The sequence below is a fragment of the Amblyomma americanum genome, chromosome 1 (assembly GCF_052857255.1).
Source record: "Amblyomma americanum isolate KBUSLIRL-KWMA chromosome 1, ASM5285725v1, whole genome shotgun sequence".
Taxonomy (NCBI): Eukaryota; Metazoa; Arthropoda; class Arachnida; order Ixodida; family Ixodidae; genus Amblyomma; species Amblyomma americanum.
This window is the reverse complement of record NC_135497.1, coordinates 355,267,460-355,294,574: the sequence shown is the minus strand read 5'-3', so window position 1 is coordinate 355,294,574 and position 27,115 is coordinate 355,267,460. Positions and strand designations below refer to the sequence as shown.

General features: G+C 46.2%; 1 protein-coding gene across 1 annotated transcript in view; it reads left to right on the top strand.

Moving 5' to 3' along the window:
* The window catches only part of LOC144100586 (uncharacterized), a 45,654-nt gene that overhangs the window by 1,745 nt on the left and 16,794 nt on the right, over positions 1–27,115 (top strand). The window contains exon 3 of the mRNA XM_077633487.1: positions 48–305. The gene's annotated coding sequence lies outside the window, so the exon portion shown is untranslated. The remainder of the gene's footprint in view (positions 1–47; positions 306–27,115) is intronic.

Sequence of the window (27,115 nt, the reverse complement as noted above, 5' to 3'; positions counted from 1 at the left end):
TCAGTGGACAGGATTAACATGCAGGTGATGGCGTGCATCTTGTGCAGACGTCTCGGACCACTCTCACTATTGGGTTTCATGTGCTCGGGAGCCATGATGCTAGATTCATCTTCGCTCACCTCTTGGCTGGACTGGTTACCTAGGTGGATGGTCATGCCAGGCTCCTGAACGATTACATGAGGTGCCTGCAAAGGTGTCGAGTGCTGTACTACTTGGTCAAGAGCTTTCTTCGAAGAGCAGCAGACCTTGGATTGTGCAACACGAAGTATTCATCCACGCTCAGCTGCAGGACCATGACATCACAGGCGAGTGGTGATAATAACAGTTGCACCAGCATGTACAACATGGAGGAGGGCACAGCACCGTTTGGATTCTACCTAACATACCAGAAGTATATGGTCAGCTGCTTATGGGAATTACACTCACTGCCGTGGTTTTCATGTGTAGCTATGCCCGAAGCAGTCAGTGTACATTTTCTCTGCTTCAAGTTTGATAGCATACTGCTAGGAAGCTGGTGAAGTCTTCATCATTTTGGTGCTCTTCTTTAAACAGGACCATATTTTTGGCTTTCAATTTATTGGTGGTATGCATGACAATAGAGATTAGCTTTCTCTGGTGTTGGAATTTTTCGTGAGTCAGGAAGTGTCCCAAGTGCTTTCTGCCTACTGTGCACCAACTTTCTGAGTGTATGCTTCATCACAGGCTTTGCTGATTGTGAAGAAATGCCGTTCTTTGTTGTAGTGCCTCCTTATGCGTTCTGCTTGTATAGTCGCGAGTAAAAAATATTATCAGAAATCACTGCCGATCAGAGTTTTTATATCTCACCACGCGGTTCTGAGGTTTGCAGACCTGCCTATCGGGCAGTTTCCATTTTTGCAGCATAGGGGGGACGGCAGGAAGTAAGCTTTGTCAAGTGTGCCATCGTCCGAGCGTCGAAGTGCCGAACCTATGTGGCAGTATGTGCGGCATTTATTTTGGATCGGTTATCATGAGCAAAGATGGCTTCTTTTTTATTACTGTTTTTTTATGTCCGTGATGGTTTATCAAAAGGAACTTGCGGGAACAATAGATGATGCCACTGCTTTTAGCCAGTATTCTACAAGCTCGAAAAACCGATAGTTTATTTTTCTGATGCAACTAATTCGCACAAATCACTTTATTGGGAAAGTGTAGTAACAATATTAACAGGAGCACTATACCCTCAATTTAGGAAAAGAAGTAAGGAGGATAGCCAGCTCGCTGTCGTGATGCGAGAGCAAACACGTCATTGCACTAATGGTGTGCATATGCCCCATTGACCCTCACAATGCTTTGAAGGCGCTCAGGGAAGGAGTCAAACAGGCTGCTTGCAAGGTCAGGAAGAGCCTGGAGCCTGCTCGATTCCTCTTGAACTGCCGCCCAAAAGATATCTGGCGATGACTCGAGCAGCTGCCTTTTAGCTAGTAATTCATTAACCCCCGTATATTTTCAATTATATTAAAATGTGCTCCCTTGGGAGGCCATGGCAGCTCCTGGATGCAGAGCTGTTCAAGCAGTTGCCAAGTGCAGCGCGGCTGAAGCTGCTCACAAAAATAACTGCCAAACAAGCAAAAAAAAACACCTATCCTATTCTTCATCAGTTGCCTGCGGGAGCAAGGCTGCGTTAAAGAAAGAGAGAGGGCGAGACAGAAAAAATAAATTTTGCTTGGCTGTGACAGTCCTCTGAACCCCCCTAATGCTGGGGCCAGATTCCACTTCGGTTCCGTTTCCGAACCGTTCCTTTTCGGAGTGACGTCAAAATGACGACAGCGAAGTACGGGAGGAGAAAGAAGGCGAAGCCAACGGCCAATCGGTGAGCGCGCGACCTCGCGGGAGCCCGGCCCACGACTGCCTGGCTTTTTCGGGGGCCGTACACTAAAAAATAGGTTGTTTTAAAAAGAAATCAAATATTACAAATAAATGGTAGTACATATTATTTAATAAGAAGTCGCAGCACGTGCAAGAGAGTGCAGTAAAAAACTTTTTTGACGTTTCTTTTGGTACATGTTTCTCTTTTCTGTCGGTAGATGGTGTCGCATACGCGCGCGCGCGTTGCCGTCTGGGAAAACATGTGCTTTTTGGCGCGCGTTGAAGTTTCGTCTGCCTTTGGTCCCGTTTCTGACAAGAAGACTCGCAATGGCACAAGCAGCTACTCGCCGGCCTCTTGGGCCCCATATTTCGCCGCGACAGCGTACTCTGCTTGTAGAGTTCATGAATGAACCCCTGTGGCTCGTGAAAGGGTCGTATGTTCTGACGCCAGAAATTATTATAATAATAAATGACGCCATTTATATGTTGCCTTGCCGAGTATCGCTGTTATATATATATATATATATATATATATATATATATATATATATATATATATATATATCAATTTTAACTGTTTTCATGTAGGGCCTCAATAACTGTATTGCGACGCAGAATGCAATATATTGAGAAAGTAATGTGGAAACCTCGGCAGAATTTGTTTGTCATAAGTATCGTTAACATGCTACCCGACAATGTAAATGACGTTTCCTCACTCCGATTTTGAGTGCATTAAAATTTAAGCATGCAAAAGCACGAAACCCACGCAGGCGGCTGAAATTCGCGAATTATGATTTTGTTTTAACGAGTGGACAGACTTGTAATACTTACCAACATCGTGCTAATTTAGGGCGTAGTAGCCCTTTCTGGTCATGAATGCCTGCGTTTCACCAGGGCTGAGGCCTTTGGGCTGACTGATGGCAACGAGGGTTCCATCGATGCAGCCAACAACACCAACAGAAATTCGGCCGCGGTGCAAAAATTCTGCCACTGCCTGTTGTTTTTCCGCTGGCGTGGACGTAAAGGTTACCCACCCTTTTCGCTTGCCTACGTCGCGAGTTACAGCTAGCGCTACTGCGCTGATGCAGCGGCTCATTGAGGATTGCGAGAGTTGGATGGTCACCTAACTGCCGACAGAAGTCTGAAAGCTCCCGGTTGCAAAAAAAAACCGAAGCGGGCAGAGAACTTTCGCTTCTGTCGGCAGTCCGCTCGGCCCCTTTGCCCCGATTTCGCCCTCAAGATCAGCACACAGCCTACGCACCAGCGCCTTACTCATCCTAAAATGGCGGCGGAAATCTTACTCCGGCAGGTCGAAGGCATCTTCCTTGTTTCTGGGTCTTCTCTGCCCAGTGCGGCCGCAAAGAGCCGCGAAAAGATACGGGGTAATGGGCAAGGTAGATGTACAGTGGTAGCGAAGGCTCCATAGACGCCCATTGGTCCAAAAAATGGCGGCTCGTGGGCACTCCAGCGCCTCCTGGATTTTGGGGAGCAAACTACGCAAACGTGACGTAGAATGACGTCACGCATACGTATGCTTTGGCGCGAATTATAAAGCGGTCTTTCTGTAGAATCCGCGTTTTCGAGCCCGTACCTCACGAAGGTTGCTGCCTTTCAGCGCGCCCCAACCTTTGCCAGACAAATGTGCTCGCCTTGTGTGCTCGAGTTCCTGCTAGTTATGGCCTTGTTAATGTGCAATTGGGAACGCAATGAAAGTGACTGGTAAAGGAGGGGCAGCATAGAAAGGCAGCAACACTTCCAGACACTGGCGTGGCCGGGTTAGCCGGGTATCGAAACAAGGCCTGCAAAGACGCGCTGTAATGCACCGCACACTCATGAATAGGGGGCAGGTCAAGAGTGTTGCAAAAATACAAAATTTGCCAGGTTTTAATAAAATGACTTACCTCTTTCATAAAACAAGGTGCTAATATATTTTTTCTTTTCTATTGGCAGATTACATTCCAATTTTGTAGCTTTATCATTTCTTTATATGAGTGTTTTGCCCCCCATCCTCTGGTTGTGCTGCAGTCGCGCTAAACCACTTTTCGGCCCAGCCTTCGCCACCACTTTAAATCCGCCTTGTAATGGGCGCCGCCATGTTTGTTTACAAGCGTGCAGCAGCGGTTCCCGCGAAACGGACCTACTCGCCGCGGTTCTTGTGCCGGCCGGCGAAACGGTTCCTTTCGGTGCCGTGGCCACGCCCCGTGACGTAGACGAAAAACGCGGAGCCGCCTCCGGAAGTTTTTCGTCACGCCGGACGTGACGACGGACGGCCAATGAGAGGAGGCGAAAGGAACTGGTTCCCGGACGGAACCGCAGTGGGATCTGACCCCTGTAGAATGGGGACGTCCCAGCACTCTAGTTATCAGCCCCTTCGTCACCCGCAGCGCCACGCGTTGTCATTCCGGCGCTCCGGTGTTCCGTCACGTGTGCTAATCTTTTTTACTCGCGAATGTACACAACGAATGTTTTATTTGGTGTTCAAGTTCAGTCAAAGAGAGGAAGGTACCAAAATGTTTTCTTTCTGGCACCAGAGTGTTGACTAGGACATCTTTCACAAGTGCTTGTGCAGAGCCAGCAGCCTACAATACGCTCAACGTACGGCATGGTCGCTATGCCTATAGTCATGTACAACATCTCTTCTTGATTGTGGAACACACCGTGTGTGGCACTGTTTGTGTGATAAAATCTCATTGTTCTTTGCCTCATGGCCTTTGGTTGCCTCTGTGCTTGCTTTCGGCTGATTCTTTCACATGCTGCATGTAGTTACACTACATGTACTACACCAAAGGACTGTTTTACTTAAGAACTATTACTCTGAAGAAATATTTTCTTGTGGGAAAAGCCAAACAGTTGTTTCATGGTTAATAATTTCCAGATAAAAATGCAAGGCTTGGGCACAGTTTTGACAGGCTACCCATTCCAGCTTTTCTAGTTGAAGTGGATAAGCCTGTCAAAAAACCGACAAGTTCTGCATTAATTCAGCTGGAGCTAACTGGGAGTATAAATTATCGGGCTAGATATATTTCCTGTGTCAATAATTAAGAAGCAATAGATATTTTGCAGTTGGAAATGTGTGGTTTCTAGCTGGAAGGGTGTGATTCCCACCTCAGCAATCCCTTGAAATGGGATATTTTTTTTTTTCATCTGGGCTGTCAACCTTGTACGCATGCAACACAAGATCACTGCCCGCCTATGTGCTAAGTGGCACTGTGTTTGATCCCAGTTTCACTGAGTCAGCATTTGAAATTTGCTCCGTGGAAGTTGGCAATGCTGTTCGGTGATTTTAAGGAGAATTGCGGACAACCTGCTTACCCTGTGCACTCTTAATGTGACTGCGCCAACAATGATGAACATGTTGCCATTTTCCAGTTTAACAAATGTGACTGTTGGCTTCTCAACTTTGACATTGATTGGAGGCAGCTCTCTTGAAAAAATTTGTCCTTGTGTGTGAGCCATACTGGTAAATATTTGATGTTCCAGTAGGTAATGAACTGCAGTGTGGCTGCATAATGTATTCCAGCATGCATGAAGGACAGTGGTGAAATTAAATCATTACAAAAATATTTCACTCCACAAAGTGTAGACTGCGGGCGAAAAGCACATCTCACTAATCTCAGGCATAGCAACTTGTCTTGCTCCCCCCCAAAAAACTTTCCGTTACTGTGATGTGCGCAGGCTTTCTATACCGTTTTTCTACAGTTGCACATCTGGCCAAGTTGATTCTTAGAAGGTGCTCTGAAATACATCACTGCATTGGGTGCTTGCACCCGCCTCCGTCGCTTGCACCTGGGTATATAAGTTGAGAGATGGCTATTAGTTAAATTTTTTGGACATCTACCAGCTACAATAGCCACGACCATTAAGCCGTGTAGATCCGGCGGGTCAGGAAGCTCTGCCCTTGGAGGTGGGGCCGGCAGAGGAGCACCAGGCTTCCAGCGTGCAGAAAGTGACTAGAGGAGAGGGAAACGCGTAGATGCGGAAATTGAAATTTTGACTGCAGATCGTTCAGCATCTACAAAGCTCACAAAAAAAATTTTCTTGGACAATATTCGCAAAGCGGCGTGCTTTAACATCCCAGGTAAGGTTATTATAGCCACTTTCAAAGCCCCTTTAGGGTATTGCCGATGCCACATGCCATACAGCGCTGCTGATATTATCTGGTAGTATGACAATAAAAATTTATTCTGACAGTACAACGAAAGAACCCTGTCCTGCTTTGCTTTGATGCTCGGGTTTAGGCCAAAAATAAAATTGCCAACACAGGAGTAGAAAAAGCTAATTTTTCAAAGGGCCTTAAATTTATATATTTTGCAAATATATTTTGCAACCTTTTCTACCATTATATTAGAGATTAATTGTTTGTTTGATTTATAAACTTTAACACTTGGAAATTCAGCGTCATACTTGGTTCCTGTGTTTCGCACTGCCTGAATGATGCTTTAAAGGCACTTTACCTTTCATGTGCACACACCACTATGCATCTTATTTTTTTTTTGTTCCTACAGCCAGGGACTGCAATTGCCTTTTTGCCGATGCAGTTCAACCTTTATAATCATGTGCACTTAAAACATTGACTGAAAAAATCTATGGCGCAGTATTCGTGCTTGCACCCTCCTGTGTCGCTTGCACCTGCGTATATAAGTTGAGAGATGGCTATTGGTTAAATTCATTGGACGTCTACCAGCTACCGTAGCCACGGCCAATAAGCCGCATAGCACAAATACCCACCCTTTCCGTAATACTGCTATGCTTATGTTGTCTAAAATTCTCTGTCTGCTGTCTGTGCTTTTTGCATTCTGTTGATGTTATTTTCCTCTTGTCCAGTTTCCAGTACTTAAGTACCCCAGCAAGGACAATTTGAGGCATCATTAAACGAATCAATAAATAAATGAATTGAAATGGCCTGAGTGACTGCAATTATGGATGAACATGGAGAGATTCCTTTTTGTTGGTTGGGCTTTGGAATCAAGGAAAGCATTATGGATGCATGTAAGCTTGAGTAAATGGTAGTAAAAGCTTTATGCCATCATCGGTACCTCAGTAGACACAGTAATATCTTTTACCTGCTGGAAACAAAGGAAAAGATAAACATGCAATACACTGTCATGTCTAGGGCATGGTATGTCTCAAAGGGAGCACTTGGACATGTTGGCTAACAGCCAAGAGGCAAAAATTCCATGTGTTCATTTCTGCCTTACTTATATACTGGTGTACGGTGATAATGTATATACATGTGCCGCATTACCATGGTTGCACACAACCATGCGCACACAAATCGGAGGGACACCACATGCCCAAAGCTGCCGCTCTTTAAAAGCGACAGGTGTAGACTACACAAGGAAACAATTTTTACGATTTTTATGCTTTTCACGCTCCGATGCTCAGTGTTATTTGAGGGCTCTAATACAAAGTTGTGATGGGTTCTTGTCTCATGCACTCTGCTGACATTGTAAATTATTTGGCTTTTGAAGAACGCCTTCAATTTGTTTCTTGATAAATTTCTCTGAAGAGGTTACCAAGCATTCATGATATGTATTGTCGATCTGCTTGAAGTGTTCTGTGGTTGCAGGTGTCTATGTTATTTATGAAGGGCCGCATGCTGTGCATTTTGTCATACAGCTGTGTATAGTCTGGGCGGAATGACTCAGGAACATGCATATGGCATACTTTTCTACTTTGCAATGAGCTATCCATTAAGAAGGAGTTTATAAATGTGTACTTCGGTTGATCCTTTACTCGGAAACATGAGTCAGGCTTGTTTAATACTACAGGTGAAAGCATGCAGATAAAATATTTTTGTTCGTAGGTGCGGTTCGTATTTCATTCTAGCTTGACTGTACATATGAGCCCTGCTGTATTTTATAAATACTTGTTTTCATCTGAAATGCAGCTGGACATATTTTATACATTGTAATCTTTTGTATGCACTACACTTATTCGCAACTGCATTTTGTCTCGCTTGTCATTTAGATGATCTGGTGGACACTTCTTTCTGGCCTTTCACAGATGCCCTTAGCACTTTATTTTGTATTGTTAATTCCTGGACTGTTTTTATTTTGCTCACCAAAACCATGGTCACAAAAACACAACTCTTCTTGAACGCTTCTGGCAGACATGAAAAGTTTCTTTGAGCAGGAAAAAGTTCAAGCCATTATAATATGTCTTCACCTTCCATCTTCACTCTCTGCCTCTACGTTCCTTCCCTTCCGCAATGTTGAGTAGCTAATGTGAATACATTTTTTCTAGCCGACTTCACCCTTCCGGACATTGAACCTTTCTATTTTACGAGGATTCTTGCTTCATTGGAAAAAGCTGCCTGGCGCTGCTGTAGATTTTATTTATTTAGTAATACTGCAGGCAGGCCAATACGTTGGCCCAATCAGGAGGCATTTCACAAACAAGAAGAAAGCATGGACAAGCATATATCCTGTGACATGAAATGAACATAATGCACAAAAAGGAGCACGAATCTTGCGTCAACATCGCTAAATTTCGTAAGGATGATTTTTCAATGTAGCCATGAAATCGTTCGACTGAAATACACCACTGGGAACTGAATTCCACTCGTTTAACATATGAGGGAGTAAACTGTACTTGTGGGTGTTCGTTTTTGCGAATATTGGCACAAGCAAATTCTCATGACTGTGTCATGTTCTCCTGGTAGTAGGCCAACATACGGAAGCTGTTAGCCTGATACTTTCTACAAAAAGAGTATTGTGTAGTAGTACAGCACTATTAATTTTTCTGTGTTTCTAGTGTCTATATTCTGTTTTGTAACATTAATGGGAACGGCTCATCCTTCGTGGAATATTTTCCGTATATGAATATCGCGGTTTTTCTCTGGACTCGCTCGAGTTTCATGGGGTCCTTTTTAAAAAAGTATGTGGGTCTTAGAGTTCACTATCATATTTTAACTTTGATAGCACCATTGCATTCTGGGCTAACATTTAGGTTTTTACAGGTTCGTGCTTAAGCTTCCTCTTTATGAACCACAATTTCTTTAGCGCAGCTGAGCAAACTACTTATATATGTGTTGGCCATGTAAGCTTATTGTTAAGAGTAACACCAAGGTAGTTATATTTTCGACTTGAGGGCAGCTCTGTTTCCAAGCTGATATGAAAATCTAGGAGATTTTTCTTGTTTTGTGTAAAAAACGTTTTTTCGCATTGAGCTCCATTCTCCATTTGGAACACCAGTCAGTAATTTCTGCAAGGTATCTCTGCAACACATTGTGATCATCAAAGGACACAATTTCCTTAAGATGACAAAATCATCAGCATATGACCAAATGGGCACTTTACCAGGAATAAGATCAATCAAGTCATTAACATAAATTAAAAGTAACAATAGCTCTAGCACACTGCCTTGAGGGACTCCTGTGGTGACCTGATGAGTACTGGAAGTACAATATCAAACTTCAACAAACTGTCCTGTGTTTTTGAGAAGCTGGTATCCACTGTATGCTACGAAAAGGAGGTTCAATTCTTTCTAATTTATATAGTTGCTTTGCATGGGGAACCTAATCAAAAGCTTTGCTAATGTCCAGAAAAAGCACATCTATTTGTCCAGATAAATAAAGTATCTGGAATAGCTCTTGTATGATTGTTACGAGTTGATTCACAGTGGAGAGTTCTTTCCTGAAACTGTGCTGAAAAGGTGACAGTATGCTATGACCTTTCATGAACTCTTGTTTGAAACCAGTGACAATGTGTTGCAATAGCTTGCAACAAGTGCTAGTAATATATACTGTATGGCAATTTGAGACAGTTTGGCGGTCTCCTTTCTTGTGTACCGGCACAGCACGCGCTTTTCGCCAGTGCGATGGTATTGCTCTTAACTTTAAACATAACTAAAAAAATAGAAATGAATTGAGATATTTGTTCAGAATATCGCCGCAAGAAAGCATTGGGACTGTTATGTGGCCCAGCAGGCTTTTTAATATTTATATTTCGAAGCAATTCCAGAACACCTTCGCGAGCAATTAAAATACGATCTACCGACGGGCTACTTGTACTGGGAAGTTCAGTCTGATCAAGCTCTGCAAACACACTTCGAAAATAAACATTGAAGTAGTCTGCAATGTTGTGCGCATCCTGTGTTTCAATTGCCATTGATTTTAATGCTTTCTATCTGTTGGTTTCTTGGGCGTATAGGTGTAGCGAAAACTTTTTAGGATCGCTAGAAATAAATTTTTAAGATTCGAACTATAGAACTTATCTCTGGCCAAATTTATCTTTTGTCAGTAATACTTGCTTCAGCTCCGCAATTTGTGGGTTCGTCGTCTTGTCCGTCTTCCTCAGTTTTTATTTTGCGCTGGGCCTAAATAATATCTTGATTTATGCAAGGACTCAAGTCTTGTTTTCGAACTGCTTTTATAGGGACATAGTGCTCTGTGCCGTACCTTACAGTCTCCTGAAAACGTTGCCATGAAAGTACAACATTATTTTGAATTATTTGAAGGTGTGTATTTAAATAATCTGTGATCGCAACATCATCTACCTTAGTGAAATCTGTAATTTTTTTTCGGCTCTACGATTTTGCTGGTTCTCCGCAGGCACTTTCCCGGAAAAGGTATAAGCTTGTGGTCCGATATACCACCATCGACCATTGTCGTTCGGCCATAAAATACTTCGCTCAGGAATAGATGAAAAATATTTCCCCGGGTGTCATTAAAGGGGCTGCAAAACACTGCTTGAACGGATGCCGGTTACACTTCAGCTGGATTCTTTGTCACATAGATGCTGACTCAAAAAGAATTACGAGAATCGATGCATAGGAACAGGAGTTATTCATTGAAGAAATTTTAAAATAGAAGCGCACAAAATGCTGCCCTCAACTCGATTTTCGCGCAGCTTCCCATTCCCATTTCACTCTCCGAATGACGACACTTAGTGCGACCAATAAAAACAGCCTATCTGAGCAGGTGGCGGAAGTCTGCACTCCATGGTTGCCTGTTCTCTGTAACTCGTTCATGCCAAGGCTGGCAGCGCCGTTTGCATGGTTACAACATGTGAACACCCAGCTGACCCAGCGATGCGTCATCGTCACGGCGACGGCGCATATGGGAACACTGATCAGTGACGTTCCCTTACTTATGGATCCGAACTCGAGCGCGAGATACTGCGACGATGTGACCGCCTGCGCAATATATCAGACACATTCAGCATAGCACGTGCCGCTACTGCTTACCGCCTAACATCGCCCGTCGCTCCTAGCGCGCTGGTTGGTCGCGACGGGAACGTGGCGCCATCTGGCGCCGCCGCCCGGTTATCCTCCACAAGCTGACGATGCGCACTGCCTGCTAAATGTGAAATGAACGCATCTTTTGGGACCGAAACGAACGCTTAGATTGCAATGGCCCTATCATTGTGTTCATTACCGTTAGCGTTGACAACGTTCTAGACTCCGATGATTTTTTAGGAAAGGAAGGCGCGTGACTGGCTCTCTGGGACAGTACGGACGCCTCAATCGCGCTTTGAGGTACGTGATGGTGGTGAGAGAGAGAGATGTGGGCGGACAACTTTTGCGGCAGACACGCGGCACTGCAGCAATAGGCCGCAGCGTTCATTGGGTGAGCAACCTCTCGCGATCAGCGGTTAATTTAACTGCCACCTGCCCGGGTGGCAGGGTGGGCGCACTCCCTATCCAGTGTGCGGAACACAACGTTACAGACGCCAAGCCGCGTCTAGTTGCCCGATCCACCTCGTCTTTCGCTCTCTAACCAGGTTTAGCAGTAGTTGAACCGCAGCTCATTTTTTTCCGTGACGACCGTCTTGTAATGTCTTCGCATGCGTTCAGCACCATCACCGATCACCATTAGCACGTCGCGTTCAGCACCATCACCCGGCGAAAGTGCGGGGCGGTTACGCGAGGACCGCCGCCGCGACGCGTTTCACTTCCCTCTCTTCGGCAATACTGAGCGACGCGTACGCATGTACGTACGCGCCGCAGCTGCTCGGCTTCAGGCATGACTTTAGAGCATCGGTGTGTTTTGTACTTGGCACCAGGTAGCAGACGACAGTATTTATTATTTCATACTTCTTTATTTTGCAATTTCGTCTGGCACCGCCTCGATGTACAAGTCACGGGTACGCCCGCTCTGGGGGGATCGGCGAATATCGAGAAACGGGCCGCTAGACATGGTGAACCTTGACCACCCTGATCCAGCCAAAAAGCATGGCCCACCCACGTCCAAAAATTTCACCTTGGCAGATTTGGGCCAAAATCAATGTCTAGCCATAATTGACCACGCTCAACACGATGGTGATCACTTAGAAATTCGGTCCGGGCTAGTCCCGAAATTTTGTCCACCCACTTCGAGTTTTGACCTTGGCAGATTTGGAAACCCCCGAATAAGTCCCGGACAATTGCCAAAATTTGACCCTTGGTATTTTGGTTTGGTTTATGGGGTTTTAACGTCCCAAAGAGACTCAGGCTATGAGGGACGCCGTAGTGAAGGGCTCCGAAAACTTCGGCCTGGGGTTCTTTAACGTGCACTAACATCGCACAGTACACGGGCCTCTAGAATTTCGCCTTCATCGAAATTCAACGAAACCGCGTCTTTCGGGTTAGCAGCCGAGCGCTGCTGATCCGCAAAGCCGCTCTCAGATAAGTAGAGAGTAGCCATAAGTGTTGAGTGCTAGGTCGTAGTGCGCAAATTCCTTCGATTAAAAAGTACTCAGAGCCTCTCGTGGGTGTATTTTTGTTTTACTTGCTCTACAGTGCTTTTATCTATGGCAAACAAGTTGGTTTAGTTAATGTAATATAAAGCAAAAAATTTACAAAACGTATCCCTAGTTATTAACACAATTTGCAGTATATTTACTCCTTGTCCAATCATCGAGCTCCCACTAAGTGATGTCATATCCGCTGCTAAAAACCGCCACTGTATGGTGACACCGTCAACGCCACGAATTTGTTTTTGCGAGCTAATTAAAATATTAAAAACCGCAGTATACGCCGTACGAACGATGCTAATAGCATCACTATAACTCATTCTATGCAAGATACATGCAAAGGAATGCACTGAAAATGTGTTTCGGGGACCCTTTAACAACCTGCTGGAGGCCAAGAGTGAACATTATATCTACCGCCAAGTCAACATAGAAACCGACAAACCATAATTTAAACGATTCCTTGGCAGAGCACAAAAACACATTCCCCAGATAGATACCCTTCAAGAACAGATTTTCGTGTTTCATTTTTCGATCTGCAATTGTTACACGAACACCGGATTTAGTTACGACTGCAATACCGCCGACGCGAAAACCCATATCTTTTCTGCACAGATGATAGTTCGGTGGAACTATACTTCTGGCATTGCGTGAAAAGAAGCCGGAGCTGATGCGACTGTAAGAGCTAGCTATCGGCCGCAAAGCTGTTCGTTCTAAAATTTTGTTTGCGGCTCGGCGAGCTATCAGTTTCGGAAATCTGTTTGCGCCAATTCGAGACACAATCCGAAGAAAAATACTAGTCATAAATTCGCAGCCTGTCGTGTATCAGCTGGACCTTCTGTACGTTATCTATTTCTGCCTTCGCACTAGTCCAAAGCAGTTTGTGTTTGTGCCGCGTTTCTGCGCATTAATCATTCTGGAGTGAAAAATCTCTTCCTTTTTGCTCGTGGGCGCTCTGCAGGACTGAGGTTTTTCCTTGTAGTCCTGAAAATACACGATAATCGGCTTATGCATAGTGTTGTCTTACAGCAAAGGAATTTTAGAGCTGTGCATGACAAATTTTGTTTCACCTCTCACATTTTGCTGTGTACTGGCATTACACGAGCGGTGTAGCTTCCTATATGCTTTTGGTAAGTGCTATGTGCTCATTTCAGTCAAAACGAGATTGTGGGCTTTTCCAAACATTAAAAAGCAAGTAGCACTACTGAGAGCCTTTTTTTAAAATTATGTAATGTACCTGCCACTCTACACAGTTATATGTGACTTCCTTTAATGTAAAGTTTTTGTGAAGTCTGCATGCAGGCACACTTCATATTTAATGATCACAAAGCAAAGCATGAGTACGTAACAGCATGCTAATGAGGCTATGTCTTCATATAGTGAATATTCCCTATATCGCTTTCGGATTTGATGCTTTTGACCATAGTGTCTTAGTGTACACTAGAGGGAAAGCTGGCGGGTTTTCATCACGACCTATTGAACTAGAGGCCTGCACATTTGGCACTGCTCCAGCGCGCATGTTATAGTTCATGCCTTTTGCCGCTAGGGAAGGGCAGCTACGGGCGGCGTGGCGCTACAATTAACCTGTTGAGCAAGATGGCGTCGGTTATTTTACTTCAAGGATGTGATAGTTTTGTCACTTGCCTACGTTTTGAGTATTCGTCATTCATCCATTGCCCAGCATGGATGCCGAAAAGTCTCACGCATGCATGCGCGAAAACAATATTCACCGCTAGGATTTTGAGAAATGTCATATTTGCATTGTTCATTAATACGTTTCAAAATAATAATACAGTACAAATGCACAGGGAGGCAGTGAGAAGAGAAATTATTTGTCGAAAGCAGTCGATGATGATGATCATGACAGATGGATGGATGGATGGATGGATGGTTGGACGGACGGACGGACGGGTCGTCCGCTTTGAAACGGGGTGGTGGTAGTTGCCACCATGCTCAGTTTTTTCCTTTTTTTGTTTAACACTGCAGCAAGTTGTCAATAAAATTCGCCTTTTTTTTTAAAATACGTCTTCCTACAGTTTTATACTTATGTCACCTCTCTGCTTTTGAGCCACCAATCCTCCAATCGCTTATTGCTAAATTCCACCGCAGATTTATTTACATGACTGTTGTTATCTCTAAACCCTAGGGCCTCAGGGAGAGTTACTGTGCCTGCATCGACATTGGGATGGATACCATCACATTTTAGAATGAGGTGTTCTATTGTTTCTACAGATTTACCACACACAGCAAATGTGCTATCTCCTTCGTTAAATTTCTTTTTGTAGCTGCGCGTTCTAAAACACCCTGACCTAGCTTCAAAGAGGAGGGCACTGCCTCTTGAATTATCATAAAGCGTTTCCTTCCTGATCTGCCTTTTCCAGTATCGATATACTTCTTCACTATGCTTCTTTTCTATTGAATATATCCAATTTTTACCTTCGACGTTTCTAACCTGTCGTTTAATGCTCTTTCTCCTTCCTCGTGTCTGGCAAACTTACTGGGCAGATCTGTAGTTCTTTTCCGCCACTGTGAGTTAACGCTCTTTCTGTATAGGTATTTAAATACCTTAGCTGTCCACCTGTTATCGTCCAATTTCCTCAGGCGTTCTTCGTATACTATTTTACTCTGAGCTTCCCCTGCTTCGAACGTTGCCCAGCCCATATCCCCCTGTTACCTCGTTTGTTGTTTTCCCGTGGCCACTTAGTGATAATCTTCCAACGGCTCTCTGATTTACTTCTAATCGCGACTGTACTTCAGCCTTTAAGCATAGACCCGCATTCCCGAAAGTAAGCCCCGGCACCATTATTCAAATACCTCTCAGTACTTCATACCTGTTGTACCGCCGCAATGCCCTATGTTTCATTATTCCGGAATCTCTTCGCCCTTTTGCTATGAGAGACTATTCGTGATTTTCCGTGGACATATGCCCTTCGTTTACCCATACCCCGAGATACTTGTATTCGGCCACTCAGGGTATTTCATGGCCTTGTATTGTAAGCTCCTAATCAGTTGCACCGTTGAAAACCATCACACCTGACTTAGTCGCGCTAAAACTGAAACCTAGACTGTCTCCTTCGTCTCCACAGCAATTAAACAAAGTTATCAAATTTTCCTGGCTATCTGCTAACAGTTCAATATCGTCCGCATACTTTAAACCCGGTAGTCGTTGCTCAACAACCTTTCTGTCTAACCTGTACGACAGATCATAATCTAGATACTTCCTTGTAGCCTTCTTTCCATACTTATCATATAAAGCATGAACAGCAGTGGTGATAGAGGACAATCTTGCCTTAATCCTTTGTGTACCTCGACAGTTGTTTTACTCTTAATTCCTTCCCTGTTATTTCTGCTTCATTTTCTCGATATATTTCCTGTATAAAATCAATTATCTCATGACCGACACCTTCATCTTTTAATATGCTCCACAGAAGTTCCCTGTTCACGTTGTCGTATGCACCGCTTATGTCCAGGAAGGCTAAATACAGAGGTCTGTTTTCCGCCTTAGCTATTTCTATGCACTGGATAAGCACAAACAGGCTATCATCTAAGCGCCTACCAGTTCTGAACCCGTTCTGGAGTTCTCCGAGTATTCTATTACTTTCTAGCCATGACTGCATTTTTATTTTCACCGCCTGCATCGCCAGCCTGTATATAAATGATGTTATCGTAATCGGTCGGAAGGATTTAATGTTCGTCTTATCGCCTTTTCCTTTATAAATCAAATACATTTTACTGTTTCCAGCTGTGCGGATTTTGCTTATTTGTTATAACGGCCTCCAATGCTTTTATCAGAGTTTCCTTGCTTGTTGGTCCAAGTTCATTAATTAGCTGGATTGGAATTTCGTCTATCCCTGCGGACGTACATCTTGGAATGTTTGCTTCCGCCTTTTTCCAGTTAAGATTGGTCAGTTCTACGCTGTTTTCTATTGTGCTATCATGTGTTGCTCCCTCATTTGGGGTGATTATCCTATCGTGTTTCTTAAATGACTCAGCTATAACAGATGTAGTCATCTCCCTCTAAACATTTTCCCTCGGCATGATGAATCTGTTTCTGCTTTCTGTGATTCGCTTTGCCCAGCCAGCTTATATGGTCCCAGAATTTTCTTGGCCCCCCTTTAAATTCATTGCGAACTTCAGCCAGCCAGCGATCAGAGGACTGCTTTATTTCAGCCTGGACGAGGACCTGCACTTGCTGTTTCATTTGTCGATAAGATACCCATTTTCGGCCTATTTCCTCTTCAGATAACTGCACCCTCTTTGCTTATCTGTGTTCCCGTGATGTCAACCGTCGTTTTTCGATGGCCTCTCTAATTTACTTATTCCACCAATTTCGTGGCTTCCCCTTTTCTCTTCAGCGGTTTACTCCTTTTACCTCTTTAATTTTTGTACTAATGAGTAGTTCTGACTCATTATAATCCCACTTTTCCATGGGATGTGTCTCTATTGCTTCCTCTATGCCGGCCGCTGTTTGCGCCATTTTTTCGTCGTTTAATTTTTCGTACTCTTTTTGACTGCCCTTCATTTCTCTTTTGAGCAAGGCTCCCAACTGTAGACTAATACGCTTATGATCACGTCCGAGGCTGTACTTCCCCTCTTCGTCTATTTCCATTATTGCGAGCTTGCTATACATCCCCTGCGACATTAAGCAGTAGTCAATGGTCGCGTGCCTGTTACGGGATTCGCAAGTGATTTGTCCCTCACACTTAGTTTCTCTATTTACAATAACTAGGTTGTGTCGCTCACAGAAGTCTAGCATCAACTTCCCGTTCCAATCTGCATATCCATCCAGATCCTCGATGTGGTTATTCATGCCCCCCAGCAGAATAATATCGGCGCCTTCTCCAAACTGCTTTATATCGTCATTGAGATACTTAACGAACAGGTCAACCGAGCGCCCTCAACGGCGAAAAAGTTAACGAAAGTTGGCGCAAGCAGTCCTATAGGACCCCACCAAATGTTCAGGTCTCTAGTTCAGTAGGTCTTGCTTTTCACTACATTCACCATGGACGCCCGAAGCATGCTGGGATGACGTCGAAACCGGATAAACATCTAGTGGCTTGTTGACTGTGCTACGGACTGGATTTTTTTTGTTTGAGTTTCGATTTCATTGCAGTAGGTTTGGTGATATTTTGCGCACTTTGTGCTTGTCTAGTGCAGCTACGCACGCAGTTCATTTTAGATCCGAAGCATCCAAAGGCGCTTGACTCGAAGTGAGCTGTGCACCGCTGTGCACAGTGTCTGGTGCCTGCTAGGCATAAATTTCGCTTGCCCCTAACTGGGAGCCATTTACGCAGCAAGCAGGGTTTTGCTCAGCGGGGACCTGTGGTACCTGTGCATTTAAATGTGAAAGAAGGGAACAAGTTTCTTTTTGTGAACTAAGAACGCAACAGTCCGCTGCAGTGACCACTCTGCACGTTTCTTGTAGGAGTCTCGGAGACACTTTAAAAGTGCAAAGTACTTCTACATGCTTAACTTATGTTAGATTCATTTCGAAGACTGACGGTGACTGTGCATTGCGTGGAGGAACGACTTCCACTTCATGAATTAATTCATACAAATACCCAGGTGTTGCACTTGTCAGCATGGAGATGTGGTAATAGAAGTTGCGCTTCCTAATTCCTGTTTTTCTTGGCAAAATTTGTAAACGCAGCGCCAGGCCATGCGAAGAGCTGGCTTTTAGTGCGGGGATAGGGTAAGTTTCTCGCGGCACGAACATATCCTGTGCACGGACATAGGGCGCGTCCTGTACTATCAGACTACACTAATAAAACGTTTATATTTTTCATAAAGAGAAAAAGACTTCTAAAGTGTAGTATTTTTAGAATTAAATTTTTTTTTGTAGGAATATTGGCTAATAAGCATGGCTGTTAAACGCAAAAAAAAAACAATTATTTTCCACGGTTCGCTACGTTTCGCGGAATGAAGAGAAAGCTGGACCTCTCTCGCTATGGGCAAATTCATTTTTTGTCTTCTTTTCTTCTAGTTTACTGCGATGTGCAGTTACCATATTTTTTTACAGGGCATACTCACTGCAAAACAACACTTCCTTGCAACGTATAATTTTCCAAAAATTGTATTTTTGAGTCGTAGTTACGTTTTAGGGCCAAGCCAATTGCGCCTCGCTGTCTTGCCGGCATTCTCATCGTAGATGAAGTGCTTTTTCATTGCTCTTTCAGAAACGCTTATACGGTGGCTCCGGCTTTCCCTTTCGGTCATGGAGGGAAAAAAAACTGAATACGGAGTGTCCGGCGATAGCCTTGAAGCCTAGTCATAAAAAGTAAAGGCATTAAAAAGAAGAAAGTCTGTTCTCTTCCAAAAACATAAAACATAACAACACCAACACACCACGGACTGACTGGGAGAGCGATAAACGGGGAATGGAGTGACTTCACGGCCGCTTTAACCTACATGGCGGTAGCGACACATGTGCGCTGCATGCGTTGGCATTCACAACGTTGTAGCAGAAGCGCGGCACTGAAGCTACAGACCGTCGCCGTTCATTGTGTTCATTACCGTTAGCATTGACATCGTTCTAGACTCCGATGATTTTTTAGGAAAGGAAGGCGCGTGACTGGCTCTCTGGGACAGTACGGACGCCTCAATCGCGCTTTGAGGTACGTGGCGGTGGTGAGAGAGAGAGATGTGGGCAGGCAACTTTTTCGGCAGACACGCGGCACTGCAGCAATAGGCCGCAGCGTTCATTGGGTTAGCAACCTCTCGCGATCAGCGATTAATTTAACTGCCACCTGTTAGGGTAGCAGGATGGACGCACTCCCTATCCAGTGTGCGGAACACAACGTTGCAGACGCCAAGCCGCGTCTATAGTATCCCGATACACCTCAGCTTTCGCTCTCTAACCAGGTTTAGCAGTAGTTGAACCGAAGCTCATTTTTTTTTTCCGTGACGACCGGCTTGTAAGGTCTTCGCATGCGTTCAGCACCATCACCCATCACCATCAGCACGTCGCGTTCAGCACCATCACCCAGCGAAAGTGTGTGGCGGTTACGCGAGGACCGCCGCCGCAACGCGTTTCACTTCCCTCTCTTCGGCAATACTGAGCGACGCGTACGCATGTACGTACACGCCGCAGCTGCTCGGCTTCAGGCATGACTTTAGAGCATCGGTGTTTTTTGTACTTGGCACCAGGCAGCAGACGACAGTATTTATTATTTCATACTTCTTTATTTTGCAATTTCGTCTGGCGCCGCCCCGATGTATAAGTCACGGGTACGCCCCGCTCTGGGGGGATCGGCGAATATCGAGAATCGGTCCGCTGGACATGGTGAACCTTGACCACCCCGGGCCAGCCCCAAAGCATGGCCCACCCACGCCCAAAAATTTCATCTTGGCAGATTTGGGCCAAAATAAATGTCTAGCCATAATTGACCACGCCCAACACGAAGGTGATCACATAGAAATTTGGCCCGGGCTAGTCCCGAAATTTGGTCCACCCACCTTCGAGTTTTGACCTTGGCAGATTTGGCAGTCCCCGAAATAGTCCCGGACAATTGCCAAAATTGGACCTTGGTGATTTTTTTTTGGTTTATGGGGTTTTAACGTCCCAAAGCGACTCAGGCTATGAGAGACGCCGTAGTGAAGGGCTCCGGAAATTTCGACCTGGGGTTATTTAACGTGCACTGAGATCGCACAGTGCACGGGCCTCTAGAATTTCGCCTTCATCAAAATTCAACTGCCGCGGCCGGGGGGATCGAACCCTCGTCTTTCGGGTCAGCAGCCGAGCGCCATAACCACGGAGCCACCGCGGCGGCTCCTTGGTGATTTGGGAATGCTTTCGCAATATAATAGGTTTAACCTAGTTCAAACCCTAATAATTATTTTTCTGCCCAATCCCATTCGGACAGACAAGATACGTGTTTCGGATACGTTCGAGTTCATGCTCTTCAGGTCTGGGCTAACATTCTTCTGGTTCGGCTTCGTATTCTTCAGCTTTTTACGATGTTCGCCGGAGTTTGCCGAGATTAGAGCTAAAAGAATTTAATGCCTAAAGTAAGTCAGAGTGGTCGGGCCAAGAAGAGCTCTTGTTCGGGTTCTCCGGATCACATGGGGTACATGCCACCAATGGGAGAAGTGCGTTACCAATGTTGAAGCAAATATTCCTGAGAAAATTGTCTGCTGTCGCTATTTGTATTTGCGGTTACTACTTTCTCCCCCTGCTCGCCTGTATCATTGCAGTCGCTATGTCGATATCGTTCTCTATACTAATTATTTTTTTTAGAAATATCGCTGATTATGCATGCACCATACCAAAACCGACAGAACCTCGATTCGACTTTGCTTCGTGGTGTGTTCTCGCACCAAATGTCAGCTGCAGTGCAACCAAAATAATAAAATTAGGACAAGGCTTTCTATGAGCACGACATATGCGATGTATTGAGGCGCGCACTGGCACATAACGGTCGTGTGCTAGCCCACTGACAGCATCTGCACGGTGTGAGGAAAAGTACACACACCGTCTACTCAAGTGACAGGTTTCAGCGCTTCACGGTCGCTGCGGCAAAAGAAACCATGGTCCGTTAAAATCGTTCAAACGCACGTGAAAGTAGCTGCAGCGATTACGCGCAGTAGCCAGACTACGGCGACGTATTAACCATACCAGCACAGGCTAACCTTTGGCGACTATCACTGTTTGCGCTCAAGTCATGCACATACGCAGCATGCTCTCGTCCTGCGATGGGGCAGTATACAAGCATCGACGACGACGCACGAAAAAAAAAATATTGAATAGACAAAGCCATTATGCACGGCGACTGCGATGAAACAGGCCGTAGGGCGCATTGGACAGGCAAGAAGTAGCTAGCAGATAATTTTTTACATGATCCTTTTTGCTGCCGTTAGAAGCACGTCGCCAAAAGCTTACCCATCTCAGCGCTGCGCCGCCGGTCGCAGTCGCCCGATTCCCGACGATGAAGTAGCGAAGTGGCAGTGCTATGAGCTTCGTGCGCACGAGTTCTGCAAAAGGTTCAAGCCGACGAAGTTAAGGAGTATGAATAGGAGTCTCGGACCTTTCCTTCGCGGTACGTAAGCAGCGCTGACCACGTAGCACTGATGCGTAAGCAGCACTGAGCACTGATATGTTCGCGGCGGTGACTGCACTAGGATTTGCAAATTTTTGACGATTGATCATTGCCGCGGTGGTCTGGTTTTGTGCTCTGCAAATGCAGCGTTGGTGTTAATCAGTGGAAGCAATGAAAGAAAAACTGGGTGTGCACGGCGATAGTGAAATGTTTTCGTGGATCGTATTGACAGTGTCATCTGGAGACTTACTGGCTGGGAACTACACTGGTCAAGCTTTAAAGGCGTGTTTCGGTGCCGATCAAGCAGCTGTTATCTCGCGAATGGCCTGAGGATGTAATGTGCATGTACTGTTGCGTATGTATGATGTGAAATAAATAAAATACAATTACCATTTGCAACGGTCGATGGAAGCCAGAAGGCTTTCAGGTTCCGTTTCCTTCACGTAACCGCTCTGCAAGCGCCTGGAATATTCGGCCTGGCGGCGCATGCTCCGACAGAGATTCAGAGTTCGTACACGATCTGTGCGTGTACGCTTTGCGACTGTGACTTTTCTACCAGAACGGTGGCACAGCATGTGGCACTCGCAAGCAAGTCTGAATTGGTTTCCTACACGATCTGTGCGCTCTGGTTCAGGTCAAGTTGTCCAAAGCTCGGACATGTCCATGCCATATGGATCATGTCCGCTATGCCGTCGCAACGTTTGCACCCGGGGCTGAAAATCTCAGGGTGCCACTTGCTATAAAGCTGAGTGTTAGGGAATACTCCGGTTTGGAGCTTGCGCCATACAACCTCTTCGTTTTTGTTTAGCTGCTTACTTGCTTTTGGAAGTACCGCTCGGCCTAATTTGTAATGGTTTAGGATTTCCTGATACGTGTTAAGGTCGTCATCGAACTGTAGGAGCTCCTCATCGCGCGAGGGGGACGGGGTTGTGCACAAGACGCCACTGGGATCCCGGAAAGTAGCTAATCCTCGGGCCAGTGCGTGCTCTTTCTCGTTTCCCCTCAACCCTTGGTGCGCGGGTGTCCAAATGAGCGCTACCAGTTCTGCCGGTGGTGGACTGCCGGCCAACACTCGTGCTGCTGTAGCTGAAATGCAGCCCGCGTCAAAGTTTCTAATCGCTGATTTTGAGTCACTCACGATAATTTTAACCTGTTGTTGAGTTAGAGCCAGCGCAATGGCCAACTCTTCCGCCTCCATTACTGTCGAGTGTCTGGTGCTGCAGCACGCTACCGGGCCTCCGTTTTCCCTAGTGGCTACCGAAATGTGCCCTGAACTGTTTGTGCATTCTGCGGCATCCGTATACAAGACATCCTGCCGGCCCTGGAAGCGGGGTCTCATGGTAGATGGGATGCATGTTTTTGTTGAGTGGGGGTATCTTTAATTTGTCCCTAACCTGTCTAGGAACCGGGTCCGTATTTCTCGAGCACGCTCGAGGCTCGTGCCCCAGCTTCTGCAGAATGCTGCGACCAGTACGACTGCGTAAATGTCTCTGATACTGCGAGGTCCTTGCAGCCTCAATGAGCTCTTCGAGGGTATTCGAAACCCCTAGACTCAAAATCTTGTTTGTTGGCGCACAGGGTGGTAAACCTAGTGCTGTTTTTATCCCTTTACGGATTAAAACATCCAGCTTGTTCTTTTCCGCCTGGTAAAGCCGCAAATAAGGTGCCACGTAGACTATCCTGCTGATTATAAAAGATTGCACTAGCCTAAGGAGGTTAGCTTCTTTCATACCCGCATGTTTGTTAGCGATTCGTTTTAGGAGTCGGCAAGTTTGGTGCTAGTCTCTAGTCTCTGAATCGTTTCCGAGTTCCTGCCGTTCGCCTGAATTCGTAATCCTAGAACCCTAATGCTTTCCACCGCTGGTATTACGTTACCGTTGACCCTGAGTGTGATTCCCGCGTTATACGGTCCGTCCTGCTCTATGCGCCGACGCTGTGGCGACCGCATGGGCGCGAGAAATAGCGCTTCCGATTTCTTGGCCGAGCAGCTGAGACCGATTGGTTCTAAGTATTTTTCTGTTACATCTAGAGCTCTTTGAAGCGTCAGTTCAATTTGGCTATCACTGCCCCTGCACATCCAGAGAGTCAGGTCATCTGCGTTCAACGTATGGTTCAGCCCCGGAATTTTGTCCAGTTGTGCGGGGAGGCCAAGCATTGCGATATTAAAGAGGGTCGAGGACAACACCGATCCCTGCGGTGTGCCCTTCTTGCCCAGTCGAATACCCGTCAGTGTGTTACCCCTCACGCTTATAGATGCCGTTCTGTTTGTAAGGAAATCGCGTATGTGGTTGTAGGTACGAACACCCACGTCTAACGCAGCCATACCCTCCAGAATGGAACACCCACGTCTAACGCAGCCATACCCTCCAGAAAGGCCGAGTGCTTTACGTTGTCGAAAGCTTTCGACACGTCTAGACCAACGATCACCCTGGTGTCTAGCGTTGAATTTTCTATTATCTCTTCTTTTAGCTGCAGCATGACATCACATGCCGACAAATGCGGTCTAAATCCAGTCATGGTATTTGTATAGAAACACTTGTCCTCAAAAAATCGTTTCAGCCAGGTCTGAGTCGCATGTTCCATCAGTTTGCCCACGCAGGCCGTGAGCGAAATGGGACGCAGGTGCTCGAAACCCGGCTGTTTTCCCTGCTTCGGGAGGAACACAAGGTTCGCGTCCTTCCATGCTGTCGGTAGTCGATCGGCTTCCCAACACTCCTGCATAAAGGTAGCGAGATGTCGGATCGACGTGTCCTCCAAATTTCTTAGAATTCGGTTGCTGACCTTGTCCGGACCCGCGGCAGTCCTGGTTCTCAATCTGTTTATTTCTGCCCGGACTTCGGCAACCGTTATCGGTTTATCGAAGTCCGGGTGTTCCTGCCCCCCGTAATCTGGTAATGGTTCAGCTGTACCCGTCGCGCAGCTCAAGTACCGGTCCCGGACTTGGGATATGAGCGTATCGGTGGTCCCGTCAAGTGTATGTACTAGCCGGTGAAGTTGTTGCCTGGCCTCCAGTATGGATTTGTCCGGATCTAGAAGATGCCGAAGCAAGTGCCACGTGCCTGCTTTCCCGATGTTCCGGTCCAGTTTGTCGCAAATGTTGTTCCAGTTTTGCCTTGTTAAAACGAGCGCGTACTCTTCGATTTCCTTGTTAAGCACGGCCAATTGTCTTCGCAAGTTCCTGTTCCCCCTCTTGTGCGCGATTCGCGTTTCAAGATCTTTCTTCTTGCGCCAGAGACGGACCATGTGACGATCTACTCCCTCGACTTCTTCGTCAACCTCTACCTCCTCTGTTGCCTCGCGGACCGACTGAAGGACATTTTTACTCCACTCATCAATGTTGCTTACGCCTTCCTCCTGACCCGTGCGGCCATTTCGGAAACCTTCCCAGTTCACCGAAGCCACCTTCTTGGTGCGGGAAACCGGTGGTCCGTTGTCGACTGCAATTTCGATAATTTTATGATCGCTACCCAAGTTTTCGTCCGTGTTGCACCAGGTGGCAGAGATGCGGCCTCCGGTTACAGTTAAGTCCAGGGACGTGTCTGTCGAAACACTGTTGCCCTGCCTGGTAGGTCTTAGGGGATCCGTCAGAAGCACTAGGCCATTCTGCTGAATACTAGTCCATAGTTCGCGTCCTTTTACTTGCGTGTACTTATACCCCCATGCCGGGTGATGCGCGTTAAAGTCCCCGACTATCAAAAGGGGCCCTCCCTTCGAGATCACGCGCGCTTTCGGGAAGAGCTCATCGAAGCTGCATCGAAGCTGCAGCTGCATCGAAGCTGCATCGAACCTGCTCCGACCAGCCGAGTCCGACAGCCTTGGCGAGGGCCTGACTGATCAGCGGGCCCGACGTGCGTTTAATCACGCCCAGACCTTCACGAGGTCTAATAATCACCTTGATGCCTTCATCCGGGAATCTCGGAAGATTCATAGCGATCGATCGTTCAGCCGCTTTCCTCCGGACCGCTTTGGTAGGACCTAAAACGGCCCCACCTGCAAATTTGTCTCCGGCTTCCCCGCGTCCGACACGGTGCGTCTCCATCTTGGCGTTCTCCATGGAACCTTCGAGAAGCTTCCGTTCGTGTTTCGCTTCAACCTTTCGTTGGAGCACTTTGACCCAGCTACTGTCATAATGTTCCGGATCGGGGTCCGTACCTTCGACGGTCACCTCCATCGACATGGTGGGTCCACATAATCGGCGGTTGACCGGCGGCGTAGGGGCCTCCCGGCCGGCGTCTCCGGCCGAAGATGGGCTAGGCCTAACGGACGCCTAGCGCGTCCCAAGCGGCCCGCACAAAATCGATCATCATCATCATCATCATCATCATCTTCAGCCTTACTACACCCACTGCAGGGCAAAGGCCTCTCCCATGTCTCTCCAATTATCCCTATCCTTTGCCAGCTGCATCCACCCTTTGCCTGCAAACTTCTTAATCTCATCCGCCCACCTAACCTTCTGCCGCCCCCTGCTCCGCTTACTTTCTCTTGGAATCCACTCCGTTACCCTTAAGGACCAGCGGTTATCTTGCCTTCGCATTACATGCCCTGCCCAAGCCCATTTCTTTCTCTTGATTTCGACTAGGATGTCATTAACTCGTGTTTGTTCCCTCACCCACTTGCCCGCTTCCGATCTCTTAACGTTACACCTATCATTTTTCTTTCCATGGCTCGCTGCGTTGTCCTTAACTTAAGCTGAACTCTTTTCGTTAGCCTCCACGTTTCTGCCCCGTAGGTGGGTACCGGTAAGATTATGCTGTTGTACACTTTCCTCTTGAGGGAAATTGGTAAACTGCCACTCATGATCTGCGAGAATTTGCCATATGCGCTCCACCCCATTCTTATCCTTCTAGTTATCTCCCTCTCATGATCCGGATCAGCTGTCACTACCTGCCCTAAGTAGACGTATTCCGTCACAATTTCTAGGCTCTCGCTGCCGATTGTGAACTGTTGTTCCCTTGCTAGGCTGTTGAACATTACCTTGGTTTTAGCCGCCGCGGTGGCTGAGTGGTTATGGCACTCGGCTGCTGGCCCGAAAGTCGTGGGTTCGATCCCGGCCGCGGCGGTCGAATTTCGATGGAGGCGAAATTCTAGAGGGCCCGTGTACTGTGCGATGTCAGTGCACGTTAAAGAACCCCAGTTGGTCGAAATTCCCGGAGCCCTTCACTACGGCGTCTCTCACAGCCTGAGTTGCTTTGGGACGTTAAATTCCCATAAACCAAACCAAACCATTACCTTGGTTTTCTGCATGTTAATTTTTAGACCCATCGATCTGCTCTGCCTGTCTAACTGATTGATCATGATTTGCAGTTCACCTTCTGAGTGACTCAGCAAGGCAATGTCATCAGCAAATCGCAGATTATTTAGGTATTCTCCATTTATTCTTATTCCCAACTGTTCCCAATTCAGGCCTCGAAATACCTCCTGTAAACATGCGGTGAACAGCATTGGCGAGATCGTGTCTCCTTGCCTGACGCCCTTCCTTATTGGAATTTTATTGCTAACTTTATGGAGGACTATAGTAGGTGTGCAGTTGCTATATATATCATCCAGTATTTTGACATAAGGCTCTTCTACCCCCTGAAT